We start from the raw sequence: 17,690 nt of genomic DNA, 5'->3' as shown, positions 1-17,690 counted from the left end.
CTGTACAATTTAATAATATTTCTATCATTGCTTTACACCCCTCTGATGGAGTTTTCATTCATTCACTTGTAAGCTCAAAAGCCTACTATATATATATATATATATGACATTAATGTAGCAGGTTGTATCTTCCATCTTTAATACAGGAAAAATTTCCAATATGCTACACATAAACATCATCAGACTTCTGCAGCACCTATAGGTGCTGATGCCCAAATGCTTCAAAAAATGTAAGTTTTTGGAATGAAAATCAAAAAAAATTGTGGATAGTCATAAAGCACAAAAGCAGGCCTTTCAGCTTAACTCATCCATGCTGACTAACTGTGTTAGTCTCATTTGCATGTGTTTGGCCAATATCCCTCCTTTCCTACGCATATAACTATAACCTCCTCTGGTAGCTTGTTCCATATATTTGCTACACTCCTGTCTCTATCAAAGTTTTCCCTTCTCACTTTAAACTTGTGCCCTCTAGCTTTCGACTCACCCACCCTGGGAAAAACAACTTTGGCTATTCTCCCAATAAATGTCCGTCATGATTTTATAAACCTTTACAAAGTCACCCTTCAGCCTCCTATATTTCAGGGAGATTGTCCTAGCCTACCCTGCCTCTCATAACCCAAGCCCTACAGTCCAGTATCATCGTAAATCTTTGTACACCCTCTCCAGTTTAATGACATCTTTCCTTTTGAAGGGTGAACAGAACTATTTGGTACTTTAATGTGACCTTACCAATGTTTTGAATAGCTCTGATGTTCCAACTCCTGTACTCTATATTCTGACAGCTGAAGGCAATTATGCCAAACTTTTTCCTTCACCACCCAATCAACCTATGATGCTGCTTTCAAAGAATCTGCACCCTTAGATCTCTCTTCTACAACACTCCCCAGGGCCTTACCACTTACTGCTCTGGTGTTTCTTACCATAAGGCAACAACTTGCATTGCTTGAACTGAACTCCGTGCCATTCCTTGGCCTAGTGGCCCAGTAAATCAATATCCCATTGTAATTTTGGATAACCTTCTCTGCTGTAGCACCAACTTTAGTATCATCCACAAACTTACTAACCATTGCCATCCAAATTATTAATATAAATGAAGAACGTTAGAAGACCCAGTGCAGCACACAACTGATTACAGGCCTCCAATCTGAAGAACAATCCTCAGTTTCCTACTGTAAAGCCACTTTTGGATCCAATTTGCTATTTTATATGGATCCTATGTGATTTAACTTTCTGAACTAACCTACCATGCTGTACCTTGTCAAGGGCCATGCTGAAATCCATGTAGAAAATATCTACTGCATTTCCCTCTTCTATCTTCTTGATTATCTTGTCAAAAAACTAAAGCAAATTCATGAGACACCATTTCCAATATACAAAGCCAGGCTGACTATCACTAATCAGTCTTTTCCTTTCCAAATACATGCAGATCTCTCTCTCAGAATCCTCTCCAATAACTTACCCACCATCAACATTAGGCCCAATGGTCTAGAGTTCCCAGGCTTTTACTTGTACAAAACTAGCCTTACTTCCATCTTCTAGCACTGCAGATGATATTGGAGAGGTGCTCCGTTGGTCGGGATCGACCATGAATGTTGTTATCTACGTAGCTGGTGCAGAACCAGCAGTCAATGCGCAAGCCAGGGTAGTACGATATGGAGAGCAAGCTGTCGCCTATGCAGCAGGCTGTCTGTCTCCACATAGCTGACTAATCCAAAGGAACAGTGGAGACCAAAACTATTCGGCACCAATGGCATTGCAGGAGTTGCTGGTCAATGCTGAACTCAATGTAGTAATGCCTTAGGGATCCAGCTCTGCATTTTTCCTCAGGGTTTACTCCCGAAGCCTTCCCCATGAGTTTTTATAACCATGAGTCAGCGAAGGTTTGAGATCAGAGCTTTCTTTCTTCTAGATGAGCTGCAAACTGTGGTTGACATCCACCATCTGTCCAAATGTACATGATATTGATGAAACAACTATCTCTGCAAGGGGCCCTTCAGTTTCTATCCTTGCTTCCTACAATGACCTAGAATGCACCTGATCAGGCCCCAGAGGTTTACCTACCTTTATGTGTTTTAAGCACCTTCTCTTCTTTAATATGGACTCTCTTCAAGATACGAGGGGTGATTGATAGGTTCATAGCCTAAGGTAGAAGGAGTCAATTTTAGAAAACCTAGCACATTTTTTTTTCAACATAGTCCCCTCCTACATTTACACACTTAGTCCAGCGGTCGTGGAGCATACGGATCCTGGACCTCCAGAAAGTGTCCACAGCAGGGGTGATTGATAAGTTTCTGGCCTAAGGTAGAAGGAGATGAGTTATTAACTTCAAACTTTCTGCATAATCACTCAAAGAGTTGACCTGCATGTGCATGTAACGAGAGCTGTATAACTCATCTCCTTCTACCTTAGGCCACGAACTTATCAATCACCCCTGCTGTGGACACTTTCTGGAGGTCCAAGATCCGTATGCTCCACGACCGCTGGACTAAGTGTGTAAATGTAGGAGGGAACTATGTTGAAAGATAAGTATGCTAGGTTTTCTAAAATTGACTCCTTCTACCTTAGGCCATGAACATATCAATCACCCCTCGTATCTCTATTAACTGTTAAGAAAAATCCCAAGGAGATCAACACGTACGCAAAGAACAGGGGATGTCTAGAGTGAAGGTAGGACCAGCCAAGGATGTTAGAGGAAAACATAAACACAACAAATTCTACAGATGCTAGAAATCCAAACCCAAAGCAACACACACAAACTGCTGTTGGCAGCAGGTCAAGCAGCATCTCCGGAGAGGAATAATAGTCGCTGTTTTGAGCCAAGACCCTTTTTTCAGGATTGGAAAGGAAGGGGAAAGCTGCTGGATTAAAAAGGTGGGTTGAGGGGAAGGAGGATAGCTAGAAGGTGATAGGTGAAGCCAGGTGGGTGGGAAACAAAAAGGTCTGGCGATGAGGGAATCTGATAGGAGAGGAGAATGGACCATAGAAGAAAGGGGAGGAGGAGGAGACCCCAGGGGAAGATGATAGGCAGGTGACAAGAGGGAAGAGGCCAGAGTGCAGAATAGAAGAAAAGGGGAAGAGGAGGGAAATTTTTTTACAGGAAGGAGAAATCAATATTCACGCCATCAGGTTGGAGGCGTCCCAGACAGAATATAAGATGTTGCTCCTCGTCCCTGAGGGTGGCCTCATCATGGCACAAGGGAAAGCCATGGATCGTAGCAGAAGAAATGTGCCTGGAGTTATAGGAGGTAGGGGAAGTCCTTAATGAATACTTTGTTTCAGTATTCACCAGTGAGGGGTTCTTGAGGTTTGTAAGAGCAATGTAAAATAGGCTGATGTACAGTATTAGAAAATGTCAATGTTAAGAAAGAGAATGTGCTGGAACTCTTGAAAAAGATATTACTTTAGGTAAGTTCCCAGGGACAAATGGGATACTACAGGAAGTGAGGGACAAGATTGCTGTGCCATTGGCGATGATCTTTTCAACCTCACTGGCCAAAGGAGTAGTACCAAAGGATTGGAGAGTGGCAAATATTATTTCTTTGTTCAAGAAATAGGGGCAATGCTAGGAATAAGAATCAGTGAGTTTTACTTCAGTGTTGGTAAATTTATTGGAAACAACTCTTAGAGACAGGACATATGGGCATTTGGAGAAATATAGTCTGATTAGGGATAGCCAGCATAGTTTTGTGAGGAGCAGGTCATGCCTCACGGGCCTGATTGAACTCTTTGAGGATGTGACAAAGCATATTGATGAAGGTGGGGCCATATATGGGTTTTAGTAAGGCATGTAATAAGGTTTCCCAAAGGGTAGGCTCATTCAGAAAGTTGGGAGGCATGGGATCCAGGGGAACCTGATTGTATGGATACAGAATTGGCTTGTCCAGAGAAGGCATAGGTTGTAGAGGTCTAGAGGTCTGTGGCAAGTTGTGTGCTGCAGGGATTTGTTCTGGGTCCCCTGCTCTTTGTGTGTGTTTTTTTATACATGACTTGGATGAGGAAGTAGAAGGGTGGGTTAGTAAATCTGCAGATGACACAAAGTTTGGTGGAGTTGTGTATAGTGTGGAGGGTTATCATAGGTTTCAATGGGACATTGGCAGGATGCAGAGTTGGTCTGAGAAGTGGCAGATAGAGGTCAACCTGGAAAAGTGTGAAGTCATTCACTTTGGAAGGTCAAATTGCAAGGCAGAAAATACATAGGTAATGGCAGGATTGTTAGTAGTGTGAGGGAACAGAGGGATCTCGGAGTTCACATCCATAGTTCCGTCCAGGTTGTCACGGAAGGTGATAAGGTTGTTAAGAAGGTGTATGTTGTTGTTGGCCTTTATCAGTCAGGAGACTCAGTTCAAGAGCTGCAAAGTAATGTTGCAGCTCTATCAAACCCTCTTTAGACCACGCTTGGAATATTGTGTTCACTTCTGATCACTTCATTTTAGGAAGGATGTGGAAGTTTTACAGAGGGTGCAGAGCAGATTTACCAGGTTGGGGAGCATGTCCAACAAAAATAGACTGAGCAAGCTTGGGTTTTTCTCTTTAAAGCTAGAGGAATGAGAGGTGACTTGATAGAGGTGTACAAGGTGATAAAAGGCATAGATCAAGTGGATAATCAGAGACTTTTTCCCAGGCAGAAATGGCTAATACGAGGGGCCATAATTTTGGGGTGATCAGAGGAAAGTATAGGGAGGATGCCAGAGGTTAGTTTTTTTTACAAAGAATGTAAAAAATGACCCAGGCAGCTACAACTGGATCATTTAAGAAACTCTTAGATAGGCATATGGGTGATAGAAAATGGAAGGCTCTGTAGGATGGAATGGTTAGGTTGTTCTTAGAGTAGGTTAAAAAGTTGATGCAGTCTCGTTGGCCGAGGGGCCTGTACTGGGCTGTATTATATTCTATGTTCTAACTTCCGGAGTTTCCTAGCATCCATATCGTTCCCTGTGGTAAATACAGAAGAGAAATATTCTTTAAGAACCTCACCCATCTCCTATAGATTCTCACTTTCTGTAGATGACCTTGTTGACCCCATTCTCTCCCCAGTTACTCTACTGCCCTTAACATACTTGTAGAATCTCTTTAGATTATCCTTATTGCCAAAGCTACTTGATGTCCCTTCTTCCCTCCTAATTTCCTTCATAAGGATACTTCTACACCCCCTACACTCCTCAAGGACTGACTTGATCCCACCTGCCTGTACCTGACAACTGCCTCCCTTTTCTTCCCCAGTTCTTCACTATTGCTCAGCAACCCTGGCCCTGCGTCAGCCTTACCCTTCTCTCTAAAAATGGTGTATGGGGTGTCAGGGAGGGGTAGCACCTCTGGTGGGGAAACGTCGCGTCCTTTTCAAGGTGATTTGTCCACCTTTGGTCCCCACCTGGCACTCAGCTCTCACTTGTGGCTCCCTGTAGCTGTTTGCATGTGACAGCAGCCACCCCCCGGGCAACGGCTTCGACAAGCCGGCTAAACCAGGTGAGGGTAGCCGACGGGTCCCAAAGACAGACTCCGGCGGATTGAGCAGACGAGACCAATGGAAGGTCCAACGGTCTCTGCAAGCGTCATGGAACATGTAGAGCACAACAAGACACAGAAGACGTCCTGGTCATCCACTGCACCTAGTCCCATCTCCAGCCGTCTCGATTCTGTCTTGTCACTGGATCCAGATGGGAATTGGCAAGAGAGAGTGAGGCTGACACTGCGCAACTCTTCCTCACTTAAATCCAAACCACGCCCTAGTCTCGACACCATCAATGGTGTTGAGTCTTCATCAACATTGATGATGGACGAACATGGAACAGGATCATGCAGTCCCTGAGCTTTTACTTTCTCACTTTTAAAAGCTTTCCTCTTGGCAACATTCCCCTTATCTGCAAACCGTCTTCCCTAATGAACTTCTGTAAGTTCCTGTATTATACCATCTAAATAGGCCCTGCCCCAATATGTGGATCAGTTTTCCCTAACAATTTCAAAACTAACAGAATTATGATCACTGGTTTCAAAGTGCTCCCTCACTGGCACTTCAATCACTTGCCCTACTTTATTTCACAAGAGGTCAATACTGCATGGTCCTTTGGTAAGACAGCAACACGTTTGGTCACAGCAACCCCTCCAGCTCCAAACAACTGGGGGAGATGGTGTGGCACGACAGGCATCCATGCTGGGTTGGGGGATGGCCATTCCTGTTGGCGCTGCTCTCCAGTGTTTGCTCGGTGAAAGACAAGCTTGATTGCATTTGTCTGCAACTGCACCAGCGTGTAATGATGGGACTGCTGTAGGCTTGTTCTTGCTGACAACATCTCATGTATCATCGTTCTACAGGACATGACACCTAGGGACGTGGGCTATTTTTTTGTGACTATATGTTTATTGCTATCGTCATTACATGAGCTGTATGTGCCTTGTGCTGTGTATGACTGTTGGTACTGTGTTTTCACCTTGACCCTGGAGGAACACTGTCCTGTTTGGCTGTATTCATGGGTACTCATGTATGGTTGAATGACAATTAAATCTGAACTTGAACTTAAAAACCTGGGCCTCTGTTCCTTCTTCTGCAATTAGATCCTTGACTTCATCGGAGGACCACAGCCAGTGAAGGTCGGAAATAACATCTCCTCCTCGCTGACAATCAACACTGGCACACATCAAGGATGCATGCTTAGCCCACAGCTCTGCTCACTCTACACCCAGAACCATGTGGCTAAGTACAGCTCAATTTGCCAATGACACAACTATTGTTGGCAGAATTTCAGGTAGTGTGGAGGAAGCATACAGGAGTGAGACAGATCAGCTGGTTGAATGGTGTTGCAACAACAACCTAAAACTCAACGTCAGTAAGACCAAGACATTGATTGTGGACTTCAAGAAGAGGAAGATCTCACTGAAGGATCAACAGTGGAAAGGGTGAGCAGTTTCAATTCTCTGAAGATCTATCCTGGGTCCAACATATTGATGCAATTACAAAGAAGGTACGATAGCAGCATTATTTCAGTAAGAGTTTGAGTAGATTTGGTGTGCCACCAAAGACTCTCGCAAATTTCTACAGATGTACTATGGAAAGCAATCTAATTGGTTGCATCACTGTTTGGTGCGGAGGGGCCACAGCAGCAGTAAGTAACGCAGCCAGCTCCATCACAGGCACTAGCCTCCCAGCAGCAAGGACATCTTCAAAAGACGATACCTGAAAAAGATGGAATCCATCATTAAGGAACCCCCATCACACAGGACATGCTCTTTTCTCATTGCTACCATCAGGGAGGAGGAACAGGAGCCTGAAGATACACACTCAACATTTTAGGAATAGCTTCTTTTCCTCCAACCGATTTCGCTATGGACAATAAACCCATGTACAGTACCTCATTGTGGACTTCAGGCATGTTAGGAGCCACACTCACGTCCCCATCTACATTAACGTGTAGTGGAGCGTGTATCAAGCTTCCTATTCCTTGGTGTCCACATTTCCGAGGATCTCACCTGGTCCCTGAACTCCTCCAATCCTGATCAAAAAGGCACAACAGCGCCTTTATTTCCTGCGGAGCATCAATAAAGCCCACCTCTGTCTCATACTGATGGACTTTTACCGCTGTACCATTGAGAGCATACTCACCAACTGCATCTCAGTGTGGAATGGCAGTTATCTCATATTGGATCACAAAGCAATCCAGCGTGTGGTGAAAACTGCCCAGCAGATTATCAGCACCCAATTGCCCACCATTGAGAACATCTACCATAAATGCTGCCTGGGCAGGGCGAAAAGCATTATCAAGGATTCATCTCACCCTAACCATGGACTTTTTACTCTCCTCCCATCCAGTAGGCGCTACAGGAGCCTCCGCTCCCACACAAGCAGGCACAAGAAGAGCTTCTTCCCTGAGGCTGTGACCCTGCTGAACCTCACATCACAACGTTAAGCAGTATTTCACCCATATTGTACTGTCTCCGTACTTTTATATTTGTGTGCTGTAGCACTTACTTTTTATTTGCAGTTATTTTGTAAATAACAGTATTTGCATTTCTGGTTAGATGCTAACTGCATTTCATTGGCTTTGTATCTGTACTTGGCACAATGACAATAAGGTTGAATCTAATCTAAACTAAACTAATCTCTCTACTTGTTTCCTCTTTGCTTGCGTTTTACTTACTTAATTTAATTAATATCTATTTTTTGTTGTAATTTATAGTTTATTATTATTATGTATTGCAATGTACTACTGCCAGAAAACAACAAATTTCATGACATATGCCAGTGATATTAAGCCTGATTTTGATTCAGATTCTGAACTGTTTTCTGAAGACACTCGAAAAATTCCACACCAACCAGATTTAACAGACTGGCATTCCCAGCCAGCGTTTGTGAAGTTAAAATCTCCTATTATTACAACCCTATTATTCTTACAGCTATCTACAATCTCCCTACATATTTTCTTCCTACTTCCCACTATTAGACAGTACATCCCATCAAAGGGGTCACTCCCTTCTCATTTCTCAATTCCACACATGAAAGCCACACTGGACAAACCTCCAGGAATATCCTCTCAAGTATTGCTGTGATGTTCCCCCTAATCAAAAATAAAAAGATGCTGGAAATCTGGTAAAAACAAATGGAATGTGTCAGTTATAGTATTTTGTCTTTATTTCCTGTTTTAGGGAGTGACTGGAAGAAAGCAGGAAGATTTAGGGAGGGAATTTCAGGGTTCTGAGTTTCTTAAATTAAATATGTGGCCACCAGTAGTGAAACAGTTAAAATTAGAAGTATTGAAGAGGCTAAATTGTGAATGGTCAGGATATAAGAGGATTATAATGGCAGATGACATTAAAAATTGGGAGTACTCAGGCCTTCGAGGGATTTGAAAATGAGGATTAAAGTTCTGTAATTGATCCATAGAGTTCGGCTAGTGTGAGATCAAAAAGACAAGATGTTCTTAGTGCAAGTTAGGAAATGGGAATTAGAAGTTCTGATGGCCCTAACTTTATAAAGGATACAATTTGAAAGGTTAACCAGGAGTACTTTAGAATGGCAGTGATAAAGACTTTCAGAAATTCATCACTAGCTGAGCAGAGGCAGTGTGAAGCCAAGTAGTTGTTATGGGTATGGAAGTAGATGGCATCAGTCCTGGAGCAGATTTGTGTTAGAATTTCACTTCCATTGATGACATCTTTGTTTTCTTAATAAGCCTTGGTTTCTGAGGAGACAGGTGTAATTATTGACTAGGAAGCAAAGGGTTGTGGCCTTGGTTATCCAATTATTCAGCTAGAGGAAACTTCTGTTTATCTGTAACTGGATTTCAATCAAGCAATTTGTTAATTTAGAGACAGTGGGAAGGTAGAAAGAGGTGATGCAAGATAGATTAGTGCAGCCATTGTCTGCTTCCAAATGTGTGACCTGAGTGGGACCTTCTTACATTATATGTCAATGATTTGGATGACGAAATTGATGGCTTTGTTGCAATGTTTGCAGATGTATGAAGGTAGGGGCAGGTAATTTTGAGGAAGTAGAGAGGCTACAGAAGAAGTTAGATTTGGAGAAGGGGCAAAGAAATGGCAGATGGAAAACAGTGTTGGGAAGTGTATGGTAATGCATTTTGGTAGAAGAAATGAAAGGACTGACTATTTTCTAAATGGAGAGAAAATACAAAAAACTGAGCTGCAAGTGGATTTGGGAGTCCCTAAAGGATAATTTGCAGGTTGAGTCTGCGGTGAGGAAGGCAAATTCATTTCAGGAGGACTAGAATATAAAAGTAAGGATGTAATTTTGACACTTCAATTCTGCTCCTATATCTTAAGGTCTTATTGGCATGAGCAAGCAGCTCTCAGCTGTCCAAAGGTTAATGTATGCATGCTCGCACACACACACACACACACACACACAATCCAGTTTGCCTTCCACTGAGCGAATACTGGAGAGCAGAGCTGACAGGAGTGTCCAACCCCCGACCCAGTGATAAGCTGAGCCACAATAAGCCCTGACTATGGAACGCTAAAAATCTTTGCAAAGCTCTGCTCCAGTACTCCAATGTGTCAGTTGTTCAATGATTGAGAATTCACCTGACATTTGGAAGCTTTCAAAAATGACTGAAGATAAAATAATCAGCAGAACTCCACCATCTGCAGGCACCCCTCAAAGTTTCACTCAACCTGACTAGGAAATACAGTATCTCGCCTGTCCTTCACTATTGCTGGGTCTAAATCCAGGAAGTCCTTCCCCAGTAGCACTGTGAGGTTACATTACCTCAGTAGCTGCAGTAGTTCAAGCAGGTGGCTTATCAACACCTTCTCAAGGCCATTCGGGAAAAGAAATGCTGGTCTTACCAGTAATGCTCAGGTTCTGAGTATAAATTTAAAAGGTCTCATTCTTTCCTTTCTTCCTTGCAGCTACAAAACTTCATGAAACTAAGTGAGCTCCAGCTCAGCACAAGATCTGAAAATAAATACAACAGTGTAAATATTGAGAAATACCAGCAAGCTCTTGCTTCAAATGGATTCTGAATGGAGACCTGTGCTGGGAAATTGGTCAGTAAGTACAGAGTTTTCATATTTCCATAGGAGTTCTCAACATGTCCGCAGATGCAGGTGGAAAATCTGGCAGTGCAGATTTTCTATTTAAAGAGGTTATCTTTCACGCCTCCCGTTAACTAATATTAAATGAAACTGGTGATATTCTGAACAAGACTTTACTGAGATGACTAGAATTAGGCAAAAGCATCCAGCAGGTCAACAGACTTGAAAGAAGACGGGATAATGCTTTCTCAATCATTTGTCGGTTTCTACTGGGGCAGGTTCAGTAGAAATTTAAATCATAATTTTAACCTTGACATATCTATGAATACCTCTATAATTAATAAATATTTGATACATGCAGAACAGTAGAAATGGACTCACATGCACAAATTACCTCTGCATGAGCTGAACTAATGCTTTTGCTATTTCGTTCCTTACGATAACTTCCTTGAATACTTCCTCATTTCACATGAATTGATTGTATCTGTGGCCTTCTTTTCAGTTGCCCCCCGCCTTCCCCAGGCTTCTGCACTCCATATTCTATGTAAGATAACCTGTAAGATGCTCCATTTTCAGAGCGCAAACTTCTGTTTATCTCTATCTTATTTTGTAAAGGATGTTGGGAAACAAATATTGTTGGGTTCAGACAGGCAGTAATCTGGCCCTGCAGAGGCAAATTTTGGACAGTTAGGTCTGTTAGCTCAGTCTAAGATTTGATAACTAAAGACCAAATGCTAAATAACTGTCACTGTTAGTGAACACGTTCCAGTATAGTTGGCTCTTCGTGCAATAAGTATGTTGAAGTTCAAGATAACCGACGCACACTAGAACCAAGCTAGTAAAGCTTCCCTCAATTTGCCTCTTTAGTTGTTCAAATTGTCAAGTTGTTATGCTGGGACCAGACAGCATCAATCAGAATAGAACGAGAAGTGAGTGAGTATGTGAATATCATGAGAGGAATCAGGCAGGTTGTGTCTTTTCACCAGACTTATTCAACCTGTATAGTGAAAATATCTTGAGAAGTATCAAAGACATCAAAGGATTCACAACTGGAGGCCATAATATTAAAAACATCAGATATGCTGATGACATCGTACTAATAGCTGACTCAGAAACAAAATTCAAGAACTACTCACTATAGTGGCAGCAGAAAGTAATCATAGAGGCCTCTCAATCAACACCAAGAAGACAGAAAGCATGGTCATCTCCAGAAAGACAAACATCTCACAATGTGTGATCAAGATCGGAAATACAAACATCAGACAAGTCAGCAAATTCAAATATCTTGGCAGCCTAATAACAAGTAATGGCAGGTGCGACACAGATATCAAATACAGAATAGCAATGGCTAAAGAAGCTTTCCAAAAAATGAAGACCGTATTAACAGACAGAAAGATGAGCATGTACACTAAAAACAGAATACTGCAGTGCTACATTTATTCTATCCTGATTTATGGAAGTGAATGCTGGACCATTTCTCCAGCAATGGAAAAGGGACTAGAAGCAGCTGAATTATGGTTCTACAGGAGAATGTTAAAAATATCATGGACCACACACACATCAAATGAAGTTCTCAGAAAAGCCCAAGCAGTTCGATCACTCAAACCAACAATAAGAGAAAGACAACTCAGATTCCTAGGACACATCATGTGGAAAGATGAACTAGAAAAACTCATACTCTCTGGGAAGATTGGGGGGAGCAAACCTCGAGGAAGACCTCAGCTTATGTACATCAAAAGCCTAGCCAGGTGGCTACACAGCGAGGAAATGGAAGTCATCCAAAAAACGATGCATAGATCTATATGGAAAACCATGGTCACCAAAATCCGCATCGGATATGGTACCTAGACAGACAGTTGTTCAAAGTCTGAACCAATTTGTTGTTCTAATGGATAAATAGGCACCTTACTTTCATAGTTTGAGAAATTCAGAATGGGAGAGTATGACTAAATGGATTCATAAGTAAAGGGAAAAGTGCACCCATATAAAGCCTAGAAGCTCAAGTCATTCCAAAGGACATTCATGGTCAGTCAAATACTTCGAAAATACTGAGTGTTGTATCACAGGCAATGCCCATATTAAGGAATAATCTGAATTCCCAGTTATGTTTCATTAATTTTAATTGAAGAGTAAGTATTGATTTGTGGAACTCCTCTGCATTGTGAAAGATGCCACAGATTTTTATGCCTAACTGAGTCAGAATCGGTTCTGAACATTACTATATTGGAATGTTTCATGATTGAAAGAAGATAAAACTCTCAAAACTGCACTAGCACTTTAGTCACAATTGTTTCTATGTCTCTGTTAACAGGATTAAAACCTCTTCCGGATTAAAAATAAGAGTATCACTAAGTCAACGCTGCTTCCGAGGGAACGTAGATTTTAATTTTATAAAATGATGTCATTTTATATTATTTAGAGATACAGCACAGTAACCAGCCCTTCCAGTCCATGAGCCTGTGCACCCAAACACACCCATATGACCAGTTAATCTGCTAACACTTATGTCTTTGGAACGTGGGAGGAAACCGGAGCACCCAGAGAGAACTGGCACATGCACAGGGAGAACGTACAAATGCCTACAGACAGTAGTTCAATTGAACCCAGTTCACTGGTGCTGTAATAGCATTATGCTAACCACAAGGCTACTGTGCTGCCCCATGTCAAATGTAAATAAATTAACTAGATGAAGCACGTTAACTGTCTTTTGGCTGCCATGTTTGCCTTCCTTTTTATGTCCTACTCCCATTTATGCACAGCTGACACCGAACTGGGTACAGAGATTTCTTTTTGGTCCAGCCAAATCGTGCCCAGGTACAAGCAAATCCCACACCACCAGGTTCAGAAACAGCTACTTTCCTACAGATTCCAGAACCAATCTGCACAACCTTAACCCAACATCAGCAACAAAACACGATAGAACACCTCTTGTACTACCAAACTCTTTCTTGGCACTTTTATTCTGTCTCCCTTCATTCTCTTGTTTGATTTATACTTTGTATGTATCTATGTACCTGTGATGCTGCGTAGGCAAACAAGATTTTCATTGTATCTCTACCTCGCCACTTGTACACATGACAACTTGTACCTTCCACATATTGTATATCTTCCGGGCAAGAGGGCGCCAGCAAACAACGATTCCTCAGGTGACATCTTCCAGATAGTCAATCATTTCAGTTTTCCTACATCTTCTACTTATTCTTTGTGTCTTAATTTTGTTTTTGAAGCTGTTGGAGCCTGTGACTTACAGTCTGTAGTTCGATCGAGTGAGCTCGCACTCTGCTGTCCCCAAGGAAACTCTGGGAGAGAAATGTGAGTGTGAGCTACCACGAGGAGAAGCTCAGAGCTGAGAGGAGGGGGCATGACCACCTACATTTCTTGCCGATTAAAACATCGGGGAAGATTGACACAATGAGGGAAATGTGGAGGAGAGCGAGCAGTTCTCAGGGAGGCCGGTGGTTCACGTCCCTGCCCTCGGAGGGGCCGCTGGTCCAAGTCCCTGCCCTCGGAGGGGCCGCTGGTTCGAGTCGATGCTCTCAAAGGTGTTAAAGAAATTCTGGGACTTATGGGTTGGACTGTGGTTCATATTGGCCTCTTTTGGTTCTGTTTTTTTCATATTCTCACCCATTCTTTCTTGTTGCCGATTGGCAGGCTGGGAGTTTGGGGTTTGATGTTCTTGTTTTTCAATGTGTGTGATCTGTTAGTTTTTGTGTGAGGGAGGTGTTGGGGGTGGTCTGCGGTTTGTGAGTTTTTGTTTCTTTTTCTTTTTATGTGGGGGTGGGAATTGATGTTTTTCTTGATGGTTTTCAATATTTTATGGCTATCTGGTATGTATGTTGTATTCTGCATAAATACTTTGATAGTAAAATGAACTTTTGAACTTGACTTTTGTAGACTGGTCATTCTTCACAAGACGCTTAGACAGACCATGACATTTTCGAGGGAATCAAAGGCCTTTCTCTTCCTCATTTAACAGACGTTTACTTTCCATTGTTGTCCCAATGAAATGTTAATTCTGGAACTTCTGTCATAAGACACAACTATTAGTGTCTTTTCTTATCATTATCAAGAAAATAAAGTTTTCTAAAATGTTAAAATATCATAAATGAAAAATAAGACCCTTTGCATATAGACAATACCAAAATAAAGATTTCTAAATAATTAATATATACAACATCCTACTGCAGTACTGTTTCAACAATTATGCTCCCAAGTTCATAGTGGGATCATAGAACTCACAAAAGGCCAAACATTTTTTCAGAAGTATATTGACTAACTGCATATTAGACACATGGTGTGCAATTGTGACAATTGTCATTTGGAACATTTTTCCTTCTTAAGCAGTGTCTCAGCATCAAGGATGCATGACTTCCACTCTGGCTCTGTGGAATCTGACGATCTATTGTTAGATCTAAGATCTTGATTGTTAAACTTCCTTTTCCTCAATGAACTGCAGGCTATCTTGGTGCATTGAAGCTGATGATGACTTTTATCTATGTCTGCCTTCGCTGAGATTGGCTCCTAAGACAATGAGAAGCACTTTGTTTTCAAGGGCACAGCTGTGAACCTTTATTGTCAAAGAGTAATGTTGGGCATGTGTTGGCACGTGGCCGAGTGGTTAAGGCATTGGTCTAATGATCTGAAGGTCACTAGTTCGAGCCTTAGCTGAGGCAGCATGTTGTGTCCTTGAGCAAGGCACTTAACCACGTATTGCTCTGCGACGACACTGGTGCCAAGCTGTATCGGCCCTAGTGCCCTTCCCTTGGACAACATCAGTGGCATGGAGAGGGGAGACTTGCAGCACGGGCAACTGCCAGTCTTCCATACAACCCTGGAAACCTTCCAAGATGCAAATCCATGGTCTCACGAGACTAACAGATGCCTATTAATGTTGGGCATGAGGGCAGGTTGGCAGAGGATCTTCACCTGTTGGGATATTGAGTGACCCATTTGGTGAATCAGCCAATGAGGTCTTTGAGATCAGCATACTGCACCTCAACTACTGATACTAAGCTGAAATGGGTTCTGATCTGTAGTTACCATAGGTTGACTGCTTTCCTGTTAGTTCTGAAGATTACCTCCATGCTTGTGGAAAGTTTCTCAGAGGTGAGGCGTGGTATTCTGGTGAAAAGTGTTGAAATAACACGATGCTGATGGCTATGAGTTTTCACTGAGATTATATCTGTTGTGGACCCTTTGGTTAGGATTATGGTGTTAATGCCATTTAGGAGCAAACATTAAAATGGAAAGGAATTTCTCTGGGCTCCTGAATTTTAGGAAAGTGTTCCACAGTTCCTCCTGATTGACAGGGTTGAAGAGGATAGATACTCTACGTTGGTTGATGCTACTCTCTGCATTTCCCTTGGCATTAGTGAGCACCTCTTTTGGATGTGGGCGGAGGGGGTGGGTTGGAATTAGAGCACCTTGGGGAAAACTCACATAGTTGCAGTGAGTAGATGCAAGTTACACACAGACACCACAAAAAGTTGAAATTCGATTCATGTCCCTGGAGGTGTGAGGCAACCATGTTAACCCATACACCATTGAGCTGCAGATCCTCTTCATATATAAAAAAAAGATGCAAAGAACACAGGAAGCTTCCAGTCCAAGAATGCTTGCATTTACAGTTAATGAGTATCTTGACCTCCTGGTCATTCTTATCAAAGTAGTCCTACTTCTTCTTGTTAAAGAAACTAAGAGTCTCTTCACAGGTGACAATTATGATAGAGTTCAGGTCAGCCCATACTGGATCCTGTTGGCTAGGAGTCAGCAGGTTATCTGTGATGAGCTATCATTGTAGGCTTCTTGATATATCAGATGCAAGTCTTCTGTTGACACTGGTGTTTTGTGAGGCCAAGCTGAGGAAAATAATGAGAGGATTAGGAAGCTGTCAGTTCAGCAATCATGGTTGAGTGATGCCAACATGTTGTTGGTCCCTTTTACAGATGATGATGTAGTCTAGAAGGTGCCAGACCTTGGTGCTGGTCTGTTGACTTCAACACCAGGGTGGGAAAAGACACAGCCCACCGACAAAACTCATCAGCATGGAAAGAATGGGGAAAGTTAACTCAGGAATGGGTCATCTTCTGCATAGAGCACAACCATGTCATAATGAGCACCTAAGACATCCAGAACCGTGCCCAATTAATCTAATGACCAAAAGGCCACAAGACAAGGTACTGTGCAGAAGTCATAGCCACATATATATATAGCTAGGTTGTTGTACTGTAGTAATTTTACGTATTGCACTGTACTGCTGCTGCAAATATAAAAGAAAAACATGACAAATGTGAGCAATGATAGACCTGATTCTGATATAGGTCTCTATTGTGGACTGAGAGTGGGAAGGGGCAGGGCGAGGGGAATCACAAACAAGAGAAAATCTGCAGATGCTGGAAATCTGAACAACACACACAAAATGCTGGAGGAACTCAGCAGGCCAGATAGCACCTATGCAAAAAAGTATAGTCGATGTTTCGGGTCGAAACCCTTCGGCAGGACTGAAGAAAAACAGCTGAGGAGTAGATTTGAAAGGTGGATGGGAGAGGAGAGAGAAATGCTAGGTGATAGGTGAAACTTGGAGGGGAGGGATGAAGCAAAGCACTAGGAAGTTATTGGTGGAAGAGACAGAATGTCATGGTCCGGTCCATTGACTAATCATTTCAGTTAATTTCCTTTCCCCCCCTGTTCCACTGGGCTCCTTGATTAGGGCACCTGATCCTCATTCGAATCGGCAGCTTAAGAACTCCAGCTTACATCTACTCGCTGCTGGTTTGTCACTGTAGCCAGGGCAGCGATGCATCTTCCGAGCTGCCAAAAATAAGGGGCTGTCTTCATGAGCTTCTCCGTGTCAAGATACGTATTGTCTGTTGTTGTTTGGTTTAGTCGTCTTGTTTCCAGCTGAGTAGGTCCAGCCATTTGCCACTACTCAGAGTTGGGTATTCTGTCTCTTTATGTCCCAGTCCAAGTTCAGGCTCTGTGTTCCAGTCAAGTCCAAGTCCAACTCCATGTCCAAGTCAAGTCCTAGTCCGTCTCCGTGTCCAAGTCAAGTCCTAGTCCGTCTCCGTGTCCAAGTCAAGTCCTAGTCCGTCTCCGTGCCCAAGTCAAGTCCTAGTGCGTCTCCGTGTCCAGGTCAAGTCCTAGTCCGTCTCCGTGCCTGTGTCCTGCACTTGGGTCCGTCGCCTCCTGCCACACATTGCAACACA

The 17,690-nt window shown here is 42.6% G+C and overlaps 1 long non-coding RNA gene across 1 annotated transcript in view; it reads right to left on the bottom strand.

Annotated features, from left to right (window-relative positions):
* Nucleotides 1-2,573: 2,573 nt before the first annotated feature.
* The window catches only part of LOC140205205 (uncharacterized), a 34,491-nt gene continuing 19,374 nt past the window's right edge, over nucleotides 2,574-17,690 (bottom strand). Inside the window, exons 3-4 of the long non-coding RNA XR_011887778.1 lie at nucleotides 10,297-10,405; nucleotides 2,574-7,168 (exon numbers count right to left, since the gene is read on the bottom strand). This is a non-coding gene — a long non-coding RNA (uncharacterized lncRNA). The remainder of the gene's footprint in view (nucleotides 7,169-10,296; nucleotides 10,406-17,690) is intronic.

Source organism: Mobula birostris, chromosome 11 (assembly GCF_030028105.1).
Source record: "Mobula birostris isolate sMobBir1 chromosome 11, sMobBir1.hap1, whole genome shotgun sequence".
Taxonomy (NCBI): domain Eukaryota; kingdom Metazoa; phylum Chordata; class Chondrichthyes; order Myliobatiformes; family Myliobatidae; genus Mobula; species Mobula birostris.
The sequence above is the reverse complement of the archived record's forward strand: the minus strand, read 5'-3'. Positions and strand labels throughout refer to the sequence as shown.